This window comes from Galleria mellonella, unplaced genomic scaffold (assembly GCF_026898425.1).
Source record: "Galleria mellonella isolate WM207_F2 unplaced genomic scaffold, CSIRO_AGI_GalMel_v1 utg172, whole genome shotgun sequence".
In the NCBI taxonomy this organism is placed as follows: domain Eukaryota; kingdom Metazoa; phylum Arthropoda; class Insecta; order Lepidoptera; family Pyralidae; genus Galleria; species Galleria mellonella.
Genome location: NW_026442015.1, coordinates 5,433,256 through 5,457,106, shown reverse-complemented (window position 1 = coordinate 5,457,106; position 23,851 = coordinate 5,433,256). Strand labels below are relative to the sequence as shown.

The following is a 23,851-nucleotide window of genomic DNA, read 5'->3' as shown; positions in this document are numbered from 1 at the left end:
TGTATTTAAATTCACCGTGTGGTCCCGGCATAGAATATACCACTTCTTCCTTTCCCATAGCGACCAAGGGAACTTATAGTCGAAAGCGTCCCTCTTAAAACATCTCCAAAGCCCAATTGAGGTTGTCAAGCGTAGCAACTACTGGCAAAACTCCCTTTATGGGGGAAGCCTATGTAGAGCAGTGGATGGTTAACGGAGCATATGGTAAAATTCTGGGGCGATGGGTCTTATTTCTAGTAATCCCTTTCTGCCCTAACAACGTATGCACCATGGACGCCACAGCGTGTCAATGTAGTGTATGTCTATAAATGACGGACTTTTTTTAGTGGATGATAATAGAAAAACAACCCCATCCGTGCTAACGATATACACTGGCGGGGCATCAGTGAGGGGTTTTTTTTAAATTTGATGATAATGATATGGTAACCTCGCCTGCGTTATCGGTATACACTGGCGGGGCACCAGTGATAAATAATTGATGAGGATGAAAGCAGGTCAGTTAGCCCATCCTGAATTCAACTAGAATTAACCACGATGGTTTTCAGGGGGAACCACGTGGAAGTCGACCTGACAGGGTATATTGCTAGTAATGGGGCTACTTGACCCCATCACTAACAATCCCTTTCCCCCAGCACCAGTGAAGGATGATAGGGGAGAATGCAAAGGCAGGTCAGTTAGCCCATTGTGTTGAATACACCTGTGATTTAGCACGATGGTTTCCAGAGGGACCACGTGGAAGTCGACTTGACAAGGTGTATTACTAGGAATGGGACTGGTAGGCCACTTTACTAACAATTCCCCCCAATAGACAATGGTTACCCCTCATCAGGTGGGCCAGAATATTTGGTATAATAAGTTCCATAATAAACAATCATAGTACATTTAAGCAATCGTGGAGGGAAGGGATTGTTAATAACAGGGATAGTTAGTTCCGATTGTTATCAATCATCAGGTCTCCACGCGGATCCCCCTGGAAACCATCGTGACAAATTTATCGTTAAATTAGTCACGATTTCGAACTGACCTGCTTCATCCTCACCATTTATTTATTTTATTTATTTATTCTTTATTGACCACATTACAAAAAAATGTCTGGTACAAAAGGCGGACTTAATACCATATAGCATTCTCTACCATTCATCTCTTATTGGTGCCCCATTGGTATATACCGATAGCGCAGGCGGGGTTACCATTCCATTATCATCCATTAAAAAAATATGCAATCGCGCAGATGTTTTACTCCTTCACGTTCCACGTATTTTGAACAATTAAAAACGATTCGTTCAAATGATGTTTTTCAGCAGTGCGGCGCAATCATTTGTCGAATTCAAGGGCACGGGACGAGTGCTGCTGTCATGATGAGCCACATATTACACAATATTATGTTGTGTATTCAACTACCATGACGTCACTCCCCCCCGCCCCCCTCCGATATGGGATAGGTGACTCTTATCTATTATCATTTTGGACATTTGGTGTCCACTGCTACATATTTTTTTAACGCAACTTAGAATGGCAAACAAGCTGACAGCCCACCTGATGGATAGTGGTAACCGTCGCCTATAAACATGAGCAGTACCATGGACATAACAGAGTATACTGTTTTGCCCATGATACCCCCCATACGTTGCCATTCCTTAGAACTAAGATGTTATTCCTCTGTACCCTATAAATTCACTGACATATATATCGCTAACATGTAAATCGGACAATACAGACAATACAGGTGGGATGGGATTGTTAGTAAAACGGACTATCAGTCCCATTGTTAGCAATATGCCCAACCAAGTTGACCTCCACGTGGAACGGACGAATTCACCTGGAATAACTGACCTGCTTTTTCAGTCTCACCTATCATCCCTCACTGGTGCCCTGCCAGTATATACCGTTAGCGCAGGCGGGGTTACCATTCCATTATAATCCATTAAACAAATCGGATAATACAATGTTACAGACACAATAAGGTGGAAGGTAGCCATAAGAAAAGAAAGGTCGACATTAAAAAAGCAGGTATACTATTTACCTGCAAATTTGGTCATCGCATTAAATTCCGATAGTGTATTTAAAATATGTCGCGAAAGTTTAAAATTAACTAGCCGTAAGAAGTCTTTAATAAAATAATGCCATCTAGTTTGTGCTCATTTATTTTAATGATTATTTGGGCAATAAACATCAATCAGGGTCTGATCGTAACGCCTGTCACCATAAATTAACACTGTAATTATTTATACGACTATATTCACTTTTAAAATTTGTAGATGCCCAACTACTTTCGAACTCCATAGGAGCCCTTATTCATGAACGCGGTTCAACAATAAGTTAATACGTTCAAATAAAATAGTTTATTCTAACAGAACTCTCAAAACTAAAGTTTCATCCGCACTTAATTTTTCCCTTCTAACACGGAATCCTAAAACATCAATAAAACAATACTGCTTATCAGTAAATCGTGAAACATTACAACGACGGCTTGGTAACAGTCATTACCGTCAATCATAGATACATGATTGCATCAACGCAGACAATCAGATGATAATCTATTTTTACATACGCTAGATATGTTTTACCTATTACACATGGCTTGGTCCGCGCAGAAGACCTACCTCGCGTTGCCATATTATATAAATATATAAGGGTACCGCCCTTGGGCTTGCTTGCATTCCTGCAATTTGCCCTACTCTACATACTGTCAAATCGATCGCCACTCGGCACATTGGAAACCGTTGTGGTTAATTCCTGATGCATTTATCACGATGGGCCCAGGGACCTGACATCCTCATCTTGACCCTCACAATTACTCAACCAATATAAACCAAATAGCAGAAGATAGCAGAAGCGGGTTTTTTTTTTTTTTTAATGGATGATAATGGAATGGTAACCCCGCCTGCGCTATCGGTATACGCTGGCGGTGCACCAGTGATAGATGATAGATGACGATGAAAGCAGGTCAGTTAGCCCATCGTGAAGAATTCCACGAGAAGTAACCACGATGGTTTCCAGGGGAACCACGTGGAGATCGACCTGATTAGTAACATTGCTAGCATTGGAGCTGTTAGACCTCATCGCTAACAATCCCTTTCCCCCCGCAGAAGCCCTATCATCCCATATTGATGAAAAGGATACTTTATCTAACCGTCGTACCGTAGGATACTGTCTACCATACGCAGTTATCAATCAATCGATAAAATAAGATCTACTTCTATAGTCAGCTAAATGTTTTAAAAAGAATTAGCAAAACTAAGCCATTTCTCAGTTTCCCACAATAACCGTGTTTACACGGTGTCCGGTTGTTATTGAATCTTGTATTACCGCTTTCACCAACAGTTTATGTTTGTAATCATATTCCTCTTAAACCCTCACTTAGTGATAAATTATCTATAAGCATGTGGATGCGTTTGATGGTGAAGACATATTTTACCAGAGGGAGACTTTGTACAAAAGTCGATTGCTTGAGTACCTCTGTCCCATTCGTGTTTCTACCGTGAAGCAGTTGTGTTTACATGGCTGTGTTTCGGTTTGAAGGGTGGGATATGGCGTGAATTTACAGGGTACAGAGGAATAACACCTGAATCCTCAGGAATGGCAACGCATGGGGGGTATCATGGGTGAAACAGTATGTGTTATGTCCATGGTACTGCTCAAGTCTATAGGCGACGGTTACCACTTTCCATCAGGTAGGCCGTCAGCTTGTTTGCCATTCTAAGTCGTATAAAAAAAAAAACTGATGTCGCTCTATAAACTTTATGAAGATACCAGGAAGCTTCTATGCTACTGAGAGGAGCTGGCATAGTTGCGCATGTATAACTGCGAAAAATGGGATAAAGGGACTATTAATAATGCGGGCTACCAGTCCCAATGCTAGCAATATACCCTGTCAGGTCGACCTCTACGAGTTTCCCCTTGGAAACCATCGTGCTGATTTCCATGTGTACTCATCACGATGGGCTAACTGACCTGCTTTTTCATTATCTACGTATCATCCCTCATTGGTGCCCCGCCAGCGTATATCGTTAGCGCAGGCGGGGTTACAATTCCATTATCATACATTAAAAGAAAACCTAGGGAAAATGTAACCCTTCCTACACCACAGTGACTCTAGTGACTGCAAGCTTTCACTAGCCAATTACTGAAACGACTGACTTTTAAGTCGAGGCAAATCACTGTTGCTTATGTATCGATCGATTTCAAGTAGATATGTGCAGTATTGTGGCGTCAGCACTGCCTTGAAAATTTCCGTTGTATATTTTTGTAGCCAGTTCATTGACTCCATGTAAGTACGAATCAGTATTCGACGCGGACAATGACGTCTTTAACCAATTTTTATGTAATATTAAATCTTCAAATAACAGTAAGTGTAATACAGTCGCCTGGTTCGACAGTCTGGTCCCTCAGGCTAAGATGCCATGTGTTATAAGGAGTTAGACAATGTGTATCTGGAACCACTAATACGGTCCATCATGAGCACTAAAACACGAAGCAATCTTGAAATGGGTTTCTTTCCTAAATCAGCCCGATCGTTAATCGAACCCAAGAACTACATTCGCAAAGCAATATGCCTATCGCTGCAGCACGTAGGTTATGAACTCATCTAAATATCAAGAACCGGGGAAGGGGACGGGATTGTTAGTAATCTAGACTACCATCCCATTATCGACCTCCATGTAGTCCCCCTTGAAACCATTGTGCTGAATTCTGGATGTATTCATTATGTATTTTCATTTTCACTTATCATCCCTCACCGGTGCCCGTCAGCATATACCGTTAGCGCAGGCGGAGCTACCATTTCATCATCATCCATTAAAAAAAAATTATCATGAAAATCACAGTATATTCTATGATATACACGGTTCTCTTCACATCAATAGAGGGAAACCATTTAGTTCATGATTACGTCACTTCGTTTCACTTTATGAAACCCTGTGTTTTTTTTTATACAACTTAGAATGGCAAACAAGCTGACGGCCCACCTGATGGAAAGTGGTAACCGTCGCCTATAGACATGAGCAGTACCATGGACATAACAGAGTATACTGTTTCACCCATGATACCCCCCATGCGTTGCCATTCCTGAGGACTCAGGTGTTATTCCTCTATACCCTATAAATTCACGCCATATTACACCCTTCAAACCAAAACACAGCCATGCAAACACAACTGCTTCACGATAGAAACACGAGTGGAACAGAGGTACCCAAGCAATCGACTTTTGTACAAAGTCGCCCTCTGGTGGTGTATTTATTTATTTTTATTTATTTCTAATTAGGCACACCAACAGTATACATATTATACATAAATTAAATAACATTTTTTGTGTAGCATGTAGCTAATATGCATAACTATAGCAGGCGTACACAACATTGACTACAAATTACATGCATATAAATGTCATAATATAATTAATATAATAAATTGAATTTATAATAAATATTGACTGTGTAGTAAATGTTGACACATTTTGAGTCGAGAATTGATAAAGAGTGTGCGATGACTGTCATGACTTGAATTGGACACGCATATATAAACTCTTTGTTGTTTTTAGCAAACCATTATAATATACTACTTCGCAGAATTAAAGTACAAGAACCAGATCAATGTAGTCGATATAGGATTCAATAGGTGGCCTTAACCACCAAGGTGGGGGGAAGGGATTGTTAGTGATGGAGACTGAGAATCCCATTGCTAGCAATATACCCATCCAGGTCGAGGTCGGTAATATGAATATTACATCACCTTCCTTTCCCAGAGGGTTGACATCAGGCAGGCGGCCGGTCGTAAAACTAAAAACCAAATCTTTTTATAATATGGATAAAATCATATTACGCCGACCCCAAATGATTGGGATAAGGGTAGGAAGATGATGATGATAATCACCTTTCTTTCTTTTTCCCAATTATAATTTGGGGTCGGCGTTATATGTTTTTCTTTTCCATTCTTCTCCATTCCCAGTCATTTCTGCATTCATTCCCATTCTGACCATATCTTTTACACAGTCTATGTCGTTTATAATATTAGTAAGGATTTAGTAACTGTATTAGCGACGTATTCGCCTCCATGTTAACCTTTTTGGACGTCACTTTTAAATATAATTGAATGAAAAAAAATTAATCTTACCTAATACAATTAATTAACTAGCACGTTACATGTGAGTTGGGAAGGTGAGAGGTGACCTCACCGTGACCTTAGTGACTTTAACACCGCAGTGAGAATTGATTTTTGTAACTTTGCAACACCCGGCTGACCCTTAGAAAGGTTGCAAGCTATTTTTCGATGACCTCCGTTCTGCGGTTGTGTGGTTTTTATACTTTTTTTTTGTGAAACGAGGGTGGCAGTCGAGCATACGAAGGTTTACCTCTTTGGTTTACCTGAAAGCAGCGTTTAGTGTTTTTTTTTTATGAGTGAAAATGGAATGGTAACCCCGCCTGCGCTAACGGGATACGCTGGCGGAGCACCAGTGAAGGGTGATAGATGAGAATGAAAACAGGCCAGTTAGCCCATCATGATGAATTCATCAGGAATTAACCATGATAGTTTCCAGGGGGAACCGCGAGGAGGTCGATCTGGTTGGGTATATTGCTAGCAATGGGATTCTCAGTCTCCATTACTAACAATCCCTTTCCCGCCGGATTAATGATGGTTTGAGTATTAATTTGTATAGACTTAGGTTATATAAAGATATGTCGGTCTGTATATCCCTTTATTTACGAATATATAATAATAATAACGTAACTAATATAGCAACGTGACAAAAAAAGAATAATGTTTTATCTATCAGTCGATACTTGTCTAGATCAAAGTACCGAGAGGTAAGTACGATGATATAACGGAACGATAAGGTCATTTTATTACTCGGATGATAAAAAAGAGACAATACGCGTAGAATTCGCGATCTGGGGGTTCCGTATTTATTTATTTATTCTTTATTGACCACATTACAAAAAAATACGTTTGTCTTTCTTGTCCGCATTTGCGCTTCTTGTTCAAACTTTAAGAATTCTTAATAAACTTATGTTAAAATTTACTAAATTTACATAGGAATATGGGAGCAAAAGAGTTCGATTACCAATAAGTTTTGCTCCATAAAAATCTACATTCTTGACGAAATTAATACTGGCTACTGTTTAAATAGCTAAGAGATTTGGGTTCGAATATAATCAAGTCGAGCTATCAAAAGATCAATAAGTCAATCTATTGTTTTAATTTTCGAATGCAGAATTTTAGTATTTTCAAGTCTATTTAACAACGCAACGAGTTTTTCAATCTATTATATAGAATTCTCGAATCGAAACCAGAGGGAGACTTTGTACAAAAGTCGATTACTTGGGTACCTCTGTCCCATTCGTGTTTCAACCGTGAAGCAGATGTGTTTGCATGGCTGTGTTTCGGTTTGAAGTGTGGGATATGGCATGAATTTTCAGGGTACAGAGAAATAACATCTGAGTCTTTAGGAATAGCAATGCATGAAAGGTATCATGGGCGAAACAGTATACTCTGTTATGTCCATGGTACTGCTCATGTCTATAGGCGACGGTTACCACTTTCCATCAGGTGGGCCGTCAGCTTGTTTGCCGTTCTAAGTTGTATAAAAAAAAATGCATTAAATATTTTCAAGGGTATTGAACAAGTGAATTGCATATGCTCCGCAAAGATAAACGACAACTTAAGCCATCTGAAAATTAACGTGGAAAGAGGAGTAAACATAGTTGATAACCTCCTATTTTACTGAACACAATCCGAACTAATCCTCGAGAACAGCGGGTCTACCATGAAATGAAATTCCGAAATTTCGGACTCAATTTCGTGTTTTTGTTTATACCAAAATCGGACCAATAAATGGAGTTTAACTTTTCGTTCGTCATACATCCTATCATAAATGTCCAAAGGAACAATATTTTAACATTTTTAATATTTCCAAACGGAATGTATTACGTAATTTTAACATCAAATTTCTGTTTCATTTGGCTCCGAAACTTCGGAAAACATTTCATGGTAGGCCCTCAGGTGACATAATAGTACCTAACACCACAACAGTCAATGACCTTGGTGTATTGAAATTCTATAATGAACGCTAGCAGAATACGTTAGCATGTAGGTACCATCGCATCGCATGCAAATAAACACATATGAGATGTGGAGCGGTGACCTGGAACCGAGGGCGACGTGCAATCGTCAATTATCCTTTATTACTCTAGGTTTTACCCGTGACTTCGGGGGATTAAGGGATTGTTAGTAATAGGGGTCTAATAGCACCATTGCTTGCAATACACCTTATCAGGTCGACCTCCACGCGGTTCCCCCTAGAAACCATCGTGGTTAATTCTAGAGGAATTCATCACGATGGGCTAATTGATCTGCTTTCATCGCCATCTATTATCCCTTACTGGTGCCCCGCCAGCGTATACCGATAGCGCAGGCGGGGTTGCCATTCCACTATCACTCTTTAATACCCGTGACTTCATGTAAGTGGGATAATTATATTAACGAGATAAAAAGTACCCTACGTACTCAGTCCTCAAAGACTAATTCATGACGATTGGCTTTGACGATTCAGCTCAATCGTCAAGGCGCCAAGACAAACAAAGACCGTCACTTATACAGTTTTTTTTTTTTTTTTTTTATTAAAGCTCGACATGTGACCGCACTATCCTGAGCGAACACAAAGACAACATGCTCCATGAATACGATCAACCGAAAAGAGAATGATTTACGCTCAACGGTTGACCGCACTATGGCGGCTCACTTTTTTCGGCTTTTTCACGCTACTTAAGTCTTAATGTCGGAAGTAGGTTTTTATAAAAATAAAAAATGGAAAAGTTATCCGGAAAAACGTAAAACCCCTCATTTACTTTTTTCCCATACAAACTGTTGCTAACTGACAATTCAAACATTTTAATCTCAACTAAACAATGTTTAATCTCTTATAGACATTTGCTAAAAACTGTTTAGATAAAGTGTTTTTTAAATTATTCTTGTAATAAAACTGAGTATGATTGGGGGGAAAGGGATTGTTAGTAATGAGGTCTAATAGCACCATTGCTAGCAATACACCCTATCAGGTCGACCTCCACGCGGTTCCCCCTGGAAACCATCATGGTTAATTCTTGTGGCATTCATCATGGTGGGCTAACTGAGCTGCTTTCATCGTCACCTATCATCTCTCACTGGTGCCCCGCCAGCTTATACCGGATAGCGCAGGCGGGATTACCGTTCCATTATCACCCATTAAAGAAAAAAAACTGAGTATGATTAAGCAGGTAATAGACGTGCAAGCTACATATATATGTGTAAGGCCATACAAAGGCCTATAAAACGATTAAAAGGTTAAATGGCAATGACATTTGCGCACGAGTTTGTTACAGAGATAATACCATAGTGTAGGTATTGCTGTTGCCCACATACCGTCTCACTTATCGTATAATGAATACGCATGTAGCAATCTGTTTTAATTGTGTCATATGTAGCACTTTCCCGCGGTTATGCCAGTGGGAAAGAGAGAGGGAGGGAGAGGGAATGAGCGAGAAGGGGAGAAGGGATTGAAGAGGGAGAGAGATGAAAGAGTTTAAGACGAACATTTTTTTTGATGGGTGAAAATGAAATGGTAACTCCACCAGCGGTAACGGCATACGCTGGCGGAGCACCAGTGAAGGGTGATCGATGAGAATGAAAACAGGTCAGTTAACCCATCATGAGGAATTCGTCATGAATTAACCATGATAGTTTCCAGGGGAACCGCGAAGAGGTTGACCTGGTTGAGTATCAATGGGATTCTTAGTCTCATTACTGACAATCACTAACAATAATTTATGGATGATAGAATGGTAAGCTTGCCTGCGCTGTCAGTATACGTTAGCGGGGTACCAGTAAGAGATGATAGGTAAGGGTGAAGTCAAAACTGTTGGCCATTGTGACGAATTCTCCGGGAATTAACCATGATAGTTTCCAGGGGTACCACGTGGAGGTCGACCTGTTAACGTATATTACTAGCAATGACGGCGATAAAGTGGTAAAAAACTATTAACAATCCTTCCCCTTCCTTCTGAATATTAGATACTCCAAAAGGATTCTTGTAAACCACGACATACAGCCCATCTGGTAATAAACGGTAACAGTAGCAGCTGGAGCCTACATCACCAAAACCTTATTGCGCTCTTTTTGAAGAACCCCATAATCTTTAAAGTAAAATATATAACTTAAAACTTCTCAAGAAATTTGAAAATTTTGAAGACAATGGTATTTCTTAAACGTTTCACTCGTCAGGCCCAAATTGAGCGATTGTACACATATGCATACAATGAATGTAGTCAACTGTACTGTACTCAGTGTGACCAAGTTTTCAAAAACAAACTCGGGTTCGTTCGTCACATTAGAGCGCATGAATAGAAACAGTAAGAGTCGCCGTTGCTAAACCTTCTGTTCTGAATTCTCAGGAATGAGAACGCATGGCGAGTATCATGGGCAAAACACTATACTCTGTTATGTCCATGGTACTGCTCATGTCTATAGGCGACAGTTACCACTTTCCAGCAGGTGACCTGTCAGCTTGTTTACCATTCTAAATTGCATTCAACAAAAAGTTAACTCATGTTCTCATATCCAAACGTTGCTAACCGGTGACGAGTCAATTGGACGTCATTGCACCAACGTGTAGCTACGTCCTCCTAACATGACGGGGAACACCGTTTGGATTACAAACCGTGCATGACTTAAAAATTACTTTTCTTTGTATTTACGTTTTTATTACAATTTCAGTTTAATTCCAAAGATTTCAACCATGACGGAATTCCGGGTGAGCAAAGTGTAAAGTACTTAAGTAAACAGTCCAACGATCCGAGACAGCAAACAATAGGATTTCGTTGCGGGATTGGACTATTTGCGCGATAAAAAATGCTGATGTTACTCGATGACGTTGACCCGTGCTGGTCATTCAATTAACAATACACAAACATTCCATACACACTCGTACGTTGTCAATTAAGAAAACAGATGTCAATTAAAATCAATGGGAACAATTTACATTTGCAATGTACATACTCATTAAAATCTTGGCATAAGAATAAACAGGCTGAAATACAAATATGATATTGTAAATGTAGTTAAGAGAAACTGAAAATATTTTGCGCAAATGTACCATTTGTGTTTGATTTACATCTGAAAAAGCAAAGCAATCAATGAAAACATTGCATCAGATTGCTTAACGTTTGTTTTTTGTTTGTTTGTTAATTGTATTCCACAAAAAAAAATACGCTGGCGGGGCACCAGTGAGGAATGATAGATGAGAATGAAAAGGCAGGTCAGTTAGTCCATCGTGATGAGTACACCTGGTATTCAGCATGATGGTTGCCAGGGGGGACTTCGAGGAGGGTATATTGTCAACAGACAATAGGACTAGTAGTTTAGAAAGACTAGGGATTTTTAGTAATCCATGGTACTAAAAATTCCCCCGCCCCTACTTTTTTTTGATGGGTGAAAATGGAATGGTAACCCGCCTGCGTTAACGGGATACGCTGGCGGAGCACCAGTAAAGGGTGATAGATGAGAATGAAAACAGGCCAGTAGCCCATCATGATGAATTCATCATGATAGTTTCCAGGGGAACCGCGAGGAGGTCGACCTGGTTGGGTATAGGATAGGACCAATAGGATTCTCAGTCTCCGTTACTAACAATCCCTTTCCCTCCCCCCCTACTGACGGAGTTAGGAGGTAATAAACATAAAAAAATAGAACGGAATTGAGAAGCTCCTTCTTTCTGAAGTCGGTTGATAAAAATATTATTTTACGATGAACGTTTTAGTGCCCTAGCAGAGAACTTTTAAAATAATCAATAAGACATATTATAAATTGTTTGCTTTTGAAAATTAATAGATAATTGCTACAATTCTAAACTTCGGTAAGCTAATTTTTTTTCTTTTTTGTACTCTGTAGTTTCATCGCCATATCTCACCCTTCAAACCGAAACACAGCCATGCAAACACAACTGCTTCACAGTTGAAACACGAATGGGACAGAGATGAAGCAGACGGCTTTTATACAAAGTTTCTCTTTAGTAAAGTTATAAACACTTATAAGACATCCTGGAAATGTAATAAATTGACAACACATTGTATTGTTGCTCTGTTGCCACGTGCATTATTCATGTACGCGGACATAAACAGGACAAATGAACAAGTTGTACACATTGTACTACAATGTATATAATTTACTAAAACAAAGCACACAGGACAGGAGGATCAAATTGTTAATTACACCTATCCCCCGATTTACACGGTACTCAAATTGTTAATTACTCATATATTCATTGTGTCTTATTTATAAAATTAAAGTAAAAAATTTTTCAAAGAAAGAGACAAAATAGTTTTTATAAATTAACATAAAAAAAAATATAAAATAATGTCGAAAGAAGTTAAAAGGTTTGAAACTAAAATCGAAATTTTGGATCGCTTATGAAAGTTTTTTGCATGAATAACATGAACGGCTACAATAAGAACTATTAGAACAAATGAAAATTTTTATTTTTATTTCTGTGTACACCTAAAAATATTGAAAAAAATCACAACTGTTAAATAGCAAAATTATGCATTTTCTGCAAGCTTTTCGATTTACACGGTTTTGACTTTTTTTTTTTCGATTTAATGGGTGAAAATGATTCAAATATTCATTCTTATTTATAAAAAAGTAACTTTTAAAAATCAATTTTAACTATTACATGTTTTGTCACTTTTTTTTTCAAATTTGAACATTATAAAAGAGACAAAATAGTTCAATAGCTAACGATATACACAAAATAAAATAGGCCTGAGGATATACACAGGCACAAGTCGAAGATGATAAGTGAGAATGAATGCAGATCAATTGGCCCACCATGATAAATTCGACAGGTATTAATCATGATGGTTTCCAGGGGGAACCGCGTGGAGGTCGACCTGAGAGGGTATATTGCTAGCAATGGGACTATTCCGCTACCTGGGTTAGAAGGATATGGGTGAAATATATTTTACCTATATCCTTATAACTCGAGGTTAAATTACATAGGTCTATGTCCTTCTACATACCAAATATTCTACATGGAAGACATCCCTTTAAGGGATAAGTTCGCTTGTGTACATTTTTGTTATAACCTAATATCTATACTATAAGTAAATGCATATAAACCAAAGCATATAAATAAATGAATTATATGTATAGCAAATTTCACAGTTAATTCGTCAAGAAGTAACAAACAAACAAAACTCACTTTATTATATTAACCTATTTAGGAGCCCAGTTCTAAAACCACAACTACTGTGCTCTTATAAAAATGTAATATTAATATTAGGAACTACAGATATGTTTTTCAGGAATAAATCTCATTTCATTTCACTTTCACTTTTATAGACTAGCAATCCGGTCCGGCTTTGCACGGCTTTCGTATATATAATAGAAGTTTCTAAATTAATATGTAACCTCTGTTACTCAATAGGAATGTAACTATGTATGTTTCTGCAGGGTATAACACCTGCAATAGGGGGGAAAGGGATTGTTAGATGGAGACTGAGAATCCCATTGCTAGCAATATAACCAACCAGGTCGACCTCCTCGCGGTTCTCCCTGGAAACTATCATGGTTAATTCCTGATGAATTCATTATGATGGGCTAACTGGCCTGTTTTCATTCTCATCGATCACTCTTTACTGGTGCTCCGCCAGCGTATCCCGTTAGCGCAGGCGGAGTTACCGTACTATTTTCACCCATCAAAAAAAAAACACACACCTGCAATACCCTGGAGAAATCTCTTTACGTCTTTTTTGTAAAACCCTTATCCCATCACTCATCAGTAAGTATAGATACGCATTAATATTTGAACATTTGTTCTTACGAAGGACAAGATACTTGTTTGGGCTGTTTTTTTTATCACAAATACAAACATTATTATAAGGTAACATCTTATTTGGTCAGTCGGTAAAGCAGTTAAAGCCCACTCAGTGAAGTAGTACAAAAAGATAATCTCAGCGGCCCCGATACTTAAAACAAATAGATATCAAAATTTTCCTCAATACGCTATGTATTTTTAATTCACTCTTGCGTCACCTATCCACTTCTATAGGGGGGAAAGGGATTGTAAGTAATGGAGTCTAACAGCCCTATTGCTAGCAATATACCCCTATCAGGTCGACACCCACGTTGTTCCCCCTGGAAACCATCATGGTTAATTCTTGTAAAAATCACCACGATGGGCTAACTGGCCTGTTTTCGTCTTCACCTATCATTCCTCACTGATGCTTCGCACGTGTATAGCGATAGCGCATGTGGGGTTACCACTCCATTAAAATGCATAAAAAAGCACTTCTATATGTTCTCCTTTAAGCAAAGGTTGTCTGTAAGAGATTGCCCTAGCGATAAGACCGCCTTTTGTACCTTTATATGTATATTTTAATCTGTACTCCATGCTACTGTATTTCAGTTGAATTGTTTATATGTCATTGTTTATTTTTATGTTTTTGGTGCAATAAAGAGTTGACGTCAGGCAGGCGGCCGGTCGTAAAATTATAAGCCAAATCTTTTAGTAATATGGATAAAAACATATTACGCCGACCCCAAATAATAATTGGGAAAAGGGTAGGAAGATGATGGTGCAATAAAGAGTTAAATAAATAAATATGTATTCTTATAACTGACTTAACACCGGACGGTGTTCTCTACCAGACAACCATTGGGCAAACCGAAAAATATGTAGGCAGTGCATTTTTGGATATAAGAAATAAGAATAATTTATTTGCTCGAAATGTGGTACAAAGGTCTTAAATAGTAACTGAGCTACACATCTCGCCTTATCTAAAGGCATGCAAATTTTGTCTTAGCACATGTTAAGTAAAAATTTATCAATTACGTATGTCCAAATAATTATTCTAAATACATATTAATTGTTACATTGAATTAGTTAATTATGTCAACATTTAACTTGATAATATCATTAAAAAACTTGATAATATCATGTAATATAAACAGACACATAATATATTAAATAAATAAATATATACATAAATAAATACATAAAATATTACTATATCATCTTCCCACTCTTATCCCAATTATTATTTGTGGTCGGCGTAATATGGTTTTATCCATATTACAAAAAGATTTGGCTTATAGTTTTACGACCGGCTGCCTGTCTGACGTCAACACTCTTTGGGAAATATAAAATATTACTGTGTAAAACAATTAAATGTATGTATGTGTATGCGATGTGAAGCGAGCTGTATGAAAGTACATACAAATACAGGTTTATCCAATAAAAAGGTAAGAATGCGAACGTCCTCAGCTACTCTAATATGCACTTGACACAGTTCATAATTGTTTTAATGTGGGAGCTTGGTTACAAATGCATTGTAATATTTACCAGAGGGAGACTTTGTACAAAAGTCGATTGCTTGTGTACCTCTGTCCCACTCGTGTTTCAACCGTGAAGCAGTTGTGTTTGCATGGCTGTGTTTCGGTTTGAAGGGTGGCATATGGCGTGAATTTACTGGGTACAGAGAAGTAACACCTGAGTCCTCAGGAATGGCAACACATAGGTATCATGGGCGAAACAATATACTCTGTTATGTCTTTGGTACTGCTCATGTCTATAGGCGACGGTTACCACTTTCCATCAGGTGGACCGTCAGTTTGTTTGCCATTCTAAGTTGTATAAAAAAAAAAACTTGTTGGAATAAAAAACTAATATTGGCAGTCTTAATTTTAACTTTCAAACGTTTTACCGACGTCCGTTTTTAGACATCTATTGACGTAAAGATTAGCGGGTTTGTTACGTCAAGTAACTAGTGCACTGTGTGGTACACGTGAGAGGGATTTTTTTAATGGATGACGATGGAATGGTAACACTAACGGTATTCGCTGACGAGACCACAGTGAGGGATGATAGGTGAGAGTGAAAAGGCAGTTTTTTTTGTTGGATCAAAATGGTATGGTAACTCCGCCTGCACTAACAGGATACACTGGCGGAGCACCAGTGAAGGGTGATAGATGAGAATGAAAACAGGCCAGTTAGCCCATCATGATGAATTCATCAGGAATTAGCCATGATAGTTTCCAGGGGAAACCGCGTGAAGGTCGACCTGGTTGGGTATATTGCTAGCAATGGGATTCTCAGTCTCCATTACTAATAATCCCTTTCCCCCTGAAAAGGCAGGTTAGTGGCCCATCGTGATGAATGCACCTGGAATTCAGCACGATGGTTTCCAGGGAGTATCGTGTGTAGGTCGACCTGACAGGGTTTGCTAGTAATGGAACTGCTAGTTCGCATTACCACCCCCACGTGAGACGGGATTATTAGTCTATCTGACAGGTCGATCTCCACGCGGTCCCCCTGGAAATCGTCATGGTTGATTTCTGGTGAATTCGTCACAATGGGCTGACTATTCTGACTTCATTCTGTGATGTTATAACAGCGACACTATAGCCGATCCTTCGTAGTCGCATCTTACGACACCTACGGGAAAGGAGGGGATGGCCTATTTTGAGCCATTCACTCATTTTTATATATGTATAGTTACATTTATGACAAATTTCTCGATGTTAGTATTTTTTTTTTTTTTTTGGATGAAAATGGTACGGTTGCGCTTATATATGATATAGGATGAAAACAGGCCAGTACCCATCATGATGATTCATTAGAATCAATCATGATAGTTTCTCGATGTTATATATTGTGGGATTAATTACTAACAATCCCTTTCCCCCCCGATGTTAGTATTAATGGCAAATGGTGGTCGACCTCCACGCAGTTCACCCTAGAAACCATCTTGGTTAATTCTTTATGAATGCATCACTATGGGCTAACTGACCTGTTTCATCTTCACCTATTATCTCTTACTGGTAGCCTGCTAGCGCATAGCGATAGCACAGATGGGGTTACCATTTCATCATCACCCATTAAAAAATATATTGTCCGTATCTTAGAGTTTAATAATAAAGATAGGATACAAATTAAGACGAAGTTAGAGGGCTTATCATGATACTATTTCCGAAATTTCGACGCTGAACAAAACACGAACTTGATGTTAAAATCACATAATAAAAGCTGTTTAAAAACGTCAAAATATCGACCTTTAGTACTTTTATTATAAGATTCTTTTTTCGGATTTTGGTTACTGCACTAAGTTAACCAAGTATCTCATTCACGTCATCTGATACGGGCGACAGGACTCCTGAAGCGAAGGAGGAAAAAGATCGATATATTTTGATTCTTATTTACAGCTGGCTTTAAGGTAGGATATATAATGAAAGAAATGTTAAGATTTCAATACGATCTCAATAGATCTCTTTGGGGGTTACAAAAGATGCGCCGAATTGAGAGAGATGCATGAGAGAATTACATCAAATTCGACTTTGAAATAAATAACACGGAATTTTTAAGTGCTCGCGTTCAAACTCAGAGAGGGCACAGTGAAGATATTGCCCAGGGGCGCCAGGTAACCTAAGGCCGGCTCTAGGCGTATATGTACGTATAACAAACATTATAAAAAGTATTAAAGTGGTTATAATTCATAGAAGAGCCGAGATATAATAATGTTCACCATTATTACCGAGAGTGAGATAAACATATTAGTCACCGGAACAGTATCATCATTTCGCACTGAATAACATTATGCAATAATTGCAGATAATTAACAAAAAACAATAACTTTACCAGAGGGAGACTTTGTACAAAAGTCATTTGCTAGGGCACCTCTATCCCATTTGTGTTTCTACCATGAAGCAGTTGTTTTTGCATGGCTGTGTTTCGATTTAAAGGGTGGGATATAGCGTGAGTTTACAGGGTACAGAGGAATAACACCTAAATCCTCAGGAATCGCAACGCATGGGGAGGTATCATGGGTGAAACAGTATACTCTGTTATATACATGGCACACCTCACATCTATAGGTGACGGTTACCACTTTCCATTAGGTGAGCCAACAGCTTATCTGCCATTCATTGCATACAAAAAAAACTTAATTTATTCTTAATATATATATATATATATATATATATATATATATATATTTTATTTATTCTATATATTTTATATTACATTGTTCACTATATTGCATATAGTATGCAAGTTCGGGGGGAAAAGGATTGTTAGCAATAGAGTTTGACAGCCCCATTGCTAGCAATATGCCTTATTAGGTCGACCTCCACGTGGGTCCCCCTGGAAACCATCGTGAACAATTCTTGTTGAATTCGTCACGATGGGCTAACTGACCTGCTTCATTCTCACCTATCATCCTTCACTGGTGCCCCGCCTGTGTATACTGATAGCACAGATGGGGTTACTATTCCATTATCATCCATAAAATAAAAAAAAAAGTATGAATGTTCACCTCATGTGTGTGGGTGCCTGAGATATATAATCCCATACTCATTGAGTTATTTATCTGAAGCAAGCACTGTTAAATTGTATATATTGCATCTATTAGTGAAAACCTATAAATGGCTTCACTTGTAGTTATTTTTTTTTTTTTTTATTTAATTAGTCTTGGTTTTCCTTCTACAAACAAATAAATAAATAGGAGATTAGCATTTATGGTAACAGGAAACTAACACTCTCCTCCTGTTAAAAGAGCTATGCCCAGCTGTGGGACCTTAAAAAAATATTATATTTATGAATTTGTTCAATTTAAATGCTATATGGTTTTAGAAAAACCTGTGCACTCTTAAATACAATTTAACATCATTGTATACTATGTTTTATAAAAAGAAAGTAATATTCTAAAAAAAAATTATTAAAATAAGCTGAAGGTAATCTCTTTTACATATCCTTAAAAAAAATATTAGAGCACTTCTTTATGTATTTGGGGAACTCAGATTATGTAGTTGGAGCATTAATATAGAAAAAAATTTCCTAAATAAAACTATTGTACATTAATTTCAAATATAATAATAATACTTCATTAAACTTTCCCTAATGGGAAACAGGCGTGACAGATATGTATGTATGTATGTACTTCATTAAAATTAAATATATAATGTTTTTTTCATTTTAAGGACCAGTATGAAATAAATAATTTCAAACATCTATACCATAGACAATTAATAAGTTTTATTACACTACTAGTTATAAGTAATATTAAAAATTAAAAAATAAATGATAAAGTTAAGTCACATTCAAAACAATTTTTTTTTTTTTGGGATTTGCTTGGTTTTTTGCTAGTTGCCCTAATAAAAATAAATCAATAGAAGATTTACAATTTCTGCTAAATTTATTAATCATCTGTCACATAGTTCACAATAAATATTATGCAATTATATTTTTCTTTTTTCCTCATTTGTCAAGGTTCCATTCAAAATCCATTAATTATTTGAGCTTAAAATGAAGGGATGTAACTGGCATAATCTTTCCAAATTTCCTTTTTAAGATGGAAGGTTAAATTTGCATGTCAACATTTTTTTTTACTCTTATTTTCATGAAATATGTTCACAAAACACATAAATTATAGTTTATTATTATTAGTTTAAAGAGGAGTGACAAAATTAAACAAATAACCTGCCAAGTTTCTTTTTTTTAAGAATGTTTGTTAACTAGTAATTATTGATGTTTATAATTTGTTTCTTATTTTAATAATGAAAAATATAAGATTACATATTTATTTACACTTTATTGCATCATTTATAAAAAATAATAAGATTTACTTATGAAAGAAGTACAACTACTTAATTTGGCACCTACCTAATATTTTTTTAAAACTATGAATAAAATATATATAATGAATATTTATTAAAAAAAAAAAAAAAACATTTCTTTGTCGTTTTCTTTGTTTAGAGTTATAAATTATATGTACCTAGTTATTACGAGCATACATACCTATGCTAATATATAGAAGGTCGAAAGCTTTTGGCTCAGCTTTCTCCTTTGTCTCTAAAAAATTTACTAGGAAACTAAATAAGTATACATAAACTTATAAGATCATTCTTGTTTGAATTCACATATTCGTGACTCATTCATAATCACGACACGACTACAAAGAGATTTTTTTTAAGTTTCACATTTCAACGTATAAAAATAAATAACTACCTACAAGGAAGTTTCACAATTTACACAAAAGGAACAGTTAAAAAAAATGTTTTACGTACTTGTCTAGATTTTTCGCTTCTAGAAGCAGAAAAATATATTTTATTAAAAATAAAAATATATTTAAAAAAATTTTTTCTTACCAAAAAATAATAATCTTCCTCCTCAACTTTTCAATGGGTTTATTAAAAATCACTTTTACAAAACACGCACACACAACTTAGTAGTTTTTAAAAAACCATATCTCCCAGTTTATTTAACCACTAAACTGAATTTTAATACAAATATTCTAAAAGATGAAAGCGATTTAAGTAATGAATACTAAAAATAGTATCCCCCAAGTGTCACGGTCTCACCGCTGGAGGTATTTTAAAAATATGTCATGTGAAATGTGAATGTGAAATATGAAATGTCATCAAAATGTCAAATAAAATCAAATATTTCCGGCTGGAAATGACTTATCGAGTTGCAACGTACGAATGAACGATAGAAAGACATTTCTGTAGTGTTGCCAACTTAATCTTAAAATTCCATAAACCTTGGGTAAAAGTTCACCGACTTCATCTTATTATTAGTATTTACTGATATTGAAATTTTAAAAGGAGTTTGAACAGAGCTCATATATGAAGATACAATATGAACATTGATTCCTTATTCTATTTTTCGGATTATTTTATTGGAATTTAACATGGGCACAATTGGACTTTTCTTATTCTAGCAAGCGTCCCTGACCAAATTTTTCGAACTCCCCGAAAACCACATTCCCTTTTCACACACACAAACACACATATACACACACACACACACACACAACCCTACACAAACTCACGCATGCGCGCGACTATAAAATACAAGAGCATAAATTTTTATTGAGATTCTCTTGAGTAATAATGATGTTTATTACTTAAGAGAATCTCAATATCCCGGATAGTCACTTGATTGACAATGGAAAAAAACAAGAACTGAACGTAGCTTGTTATTAAAATTTATTTTTTTTATGCAACATAGAATAGCAAACAAACATGCGTTAACAACCCCCCATGCGTTGCCATTCCTGAGAACTCAGGTGTTATTCCTCTATACCCTGTAAATTCATTGCCATATCCCACCATTCAGACCGAAATAAAGCGAGGGGAAAGGGATTATTACTAATGGGGTTCTAATTTCCCCATTACTAGCAATACACCCTATTAGGTCGACCTCCACGCGGTTCCCTGGACTTTATCGTAATTAATTCTAGTAAAATTCGTCACAATGAGCTAACGAACCTGCATTCAACCTATCACCCTTCACTGGTGCCCCGCCAGCATATACCGTTAGCGTAGGCATCAAGTAGTAGGCAAAAATCGAAACGCAGCCATGCAAACACAACTACTTCAGGTAGAAACACGAATGGGACAGAGGTGCCCAAGCAAAACGACTTTTGTTCAAAGTCTTCTTCTGTTCAAAATGTCAAAATATGAAATTTTAATTAAAATAGCTATTGTGCTACGGGTTATTACATTTTTCCTTAGTGTAATTCAAGATGCTCAAATCCAGAGTAAGCATTTAAATCTTTTTAAATTAAACTTACCCAATTGTAAGTAAATATTTCTACACTTGCAACATTAAAATTTTGCTCAAGGTTTTTGACGTCAGCCAAAAACCTCCAAACGAAACTGCAGCGCTAGGGGGATCGAATTCTGAAAATAAATTTTCTATCGTTCATTCACAATAGGCGCGAAATTCGAATTTATCGAACGAAATCACAAATTAATAAGGACGTTGTATTTAAGTTAGTGAAGTCAAAGCGGTCACCGTGACCGCAAACGGTCAGGATTCATCATCATATGAAGTCTATGCAAATTACAATCTTATCACTCATTTATGAGACGCGATTTTCTTTATTTTTGTTATTGTTTCTAAAATAAACTTTATTTATATTGCAGCAAAATCATTATTGAAAGGACTCGTATAAGCGAAATTTATAGTGTATTTCATCCAGAACTACTTTTATTCTAAATTATTTATATTTGCAGAGCAAGTAATCACTACGTTATTTAGTATCACATTGTTCGTTTCCGCTAATTTCTATAATCATTTCAACGATTTTTATTAAGACACCTGTGATTGTTTTTCCAGTCATTTCATTACCTCCTATATTATTTTCATCATCATCTTCGTCAGTTTTTAATTATGTTCACTGCTGAACATAGTAGTAGTTGCCACACTTGGCATGTAAGTTGGCAACAGCACTTAAGGTTTGACGATATTTTATGATAAACGCTGCTGCCTATATCTCAACCGGTACGTCCCCTTAGTCGCCTTTTACCACACTCATGGTAATGGACTAGTCCATTTTATACCGGGACCACAGATAATAAAATACTATGCTATTACAATGTCGAAAGATCAAAAGGTTGATTTGTAGCAGTGTTTTTATAGGCTGTACTATCAGTATACGATGGCGAGATATCAGTGAGGGCATTTGATAATTTATCGATCTGTTGATCCATCGTAACAAAACACACCAAGCAAAAATTTACTACGAAGGTAGTTAGGAAGGACCGCACGGAGGGAGAGCTATTAGGATATTTTCTGGTAAAGAGATTAATGGGTTAGTAGAATTTCCATTACCAAAGTCAGTTAAAAATTTGTATAGCTACGTGACGTCGATAAAATCAGATATAGAGTAATACACTTCTAGGTACAATTTGAAGTCCAAATATTAAGTACCATCTACAGAGTACATTTATTTATATTTTAACCACCATGTCTATAGCAGTTTATTTATTGCTCTTTATCACCTATAAAATAACATAAGGGGAGAAAAAAAAAACTTGTTAATTGTATTAAGCATATATTCAATTTATTTACAGAAATGTTACACTTGAAAAATAAACTATTTTAAGTATATTAATTTAAAATGAAAAATATATTACAATGAAAGTGTACTCGCAAAGCAAACATAATAAGCTAACAAAATAAGAATCGGTAACGACGAGATAAAACAAGAAAAGGTTTATATGTCAGTCATTCCTATAAATTATGCTACACTTTGCATAAACGGCGGCATTGGGAAGAGTCCTTAGCCTTGTAATGAAATCTCATTTAAAACTATATTATTGCGTACCAAATATATTCGTTTTATAGTTATCTAAAATGCTCTAAGCGTACTTGTACTAATAATTAAAAAAAAAAAGCAAATTATATTTCATATAGTATCTAGGACTACAGGCCCGCAGGTCCTATCCTAAATCTATGTACCATATAGAAATAAAAAAAAAAACACTAGCTGATATAAATTAGCTATAGCCTAAAGAACTCGCATTAACAGTCATTCAACAGACATGTCAAACAGAGCAATGTGCTCCGAATTGTAATTTATGACATGCAAAAGGCGATGGACAATCGAGTATTCAATACTTAATGTCTTAACTACTTTTGATATTAAATAACAAAGGATTATAAAAGTTTTGAATTATAAAAAAATGATGTAACAAAATAATGATAGAAGCATTCCATGATTATAATATAGGACAAACAGGACTTGTACTACAATGACAAAAAGTTTTGACAAATCACAAAATCTTATTAATACATTAAAACTGAAAACATAATGTATACATACTAATAATATAAAAATTTAAAATATATCTCTGTTTACACTTCTCGTTTTTTCATTCCTTCCGCATATTGTCCTTGCTATAATGCACTCATGCACACATTTTAAATTTATTTTTCCTTTGCATGTATATAACATATCTTGTGTTGTCCTCCTTTTCAGAGAACTCAACTGAATGATTCATCTACATTACTGAAAAATATCATAATATAAATTACACG

General features: G+C 36.4%; 1 protein-coding gene across 1 annotated transcript in view; it reads right to left on the bottom strand.

The window, feature by feature from the left end:
* Positions 1-20,449, bottom strand: part of LOC113511534 (probable multidrug resistance-associated protein lethal(2)03659) — a 63,771-nt gene extending 43,322 nt beyond the window's left edge. The window contains exon 1 of the mRNA XM_052893038.1: positions 20,170-20,449. The gene's annotated coding sequence lies outside the window, so the exon portion shown is untranslated. The remainder of the gene's footprint in view (positions 1-20,169) is intronic.
* Positions 20,450-23,851: the final 3,402 nt, after the last annotated feature.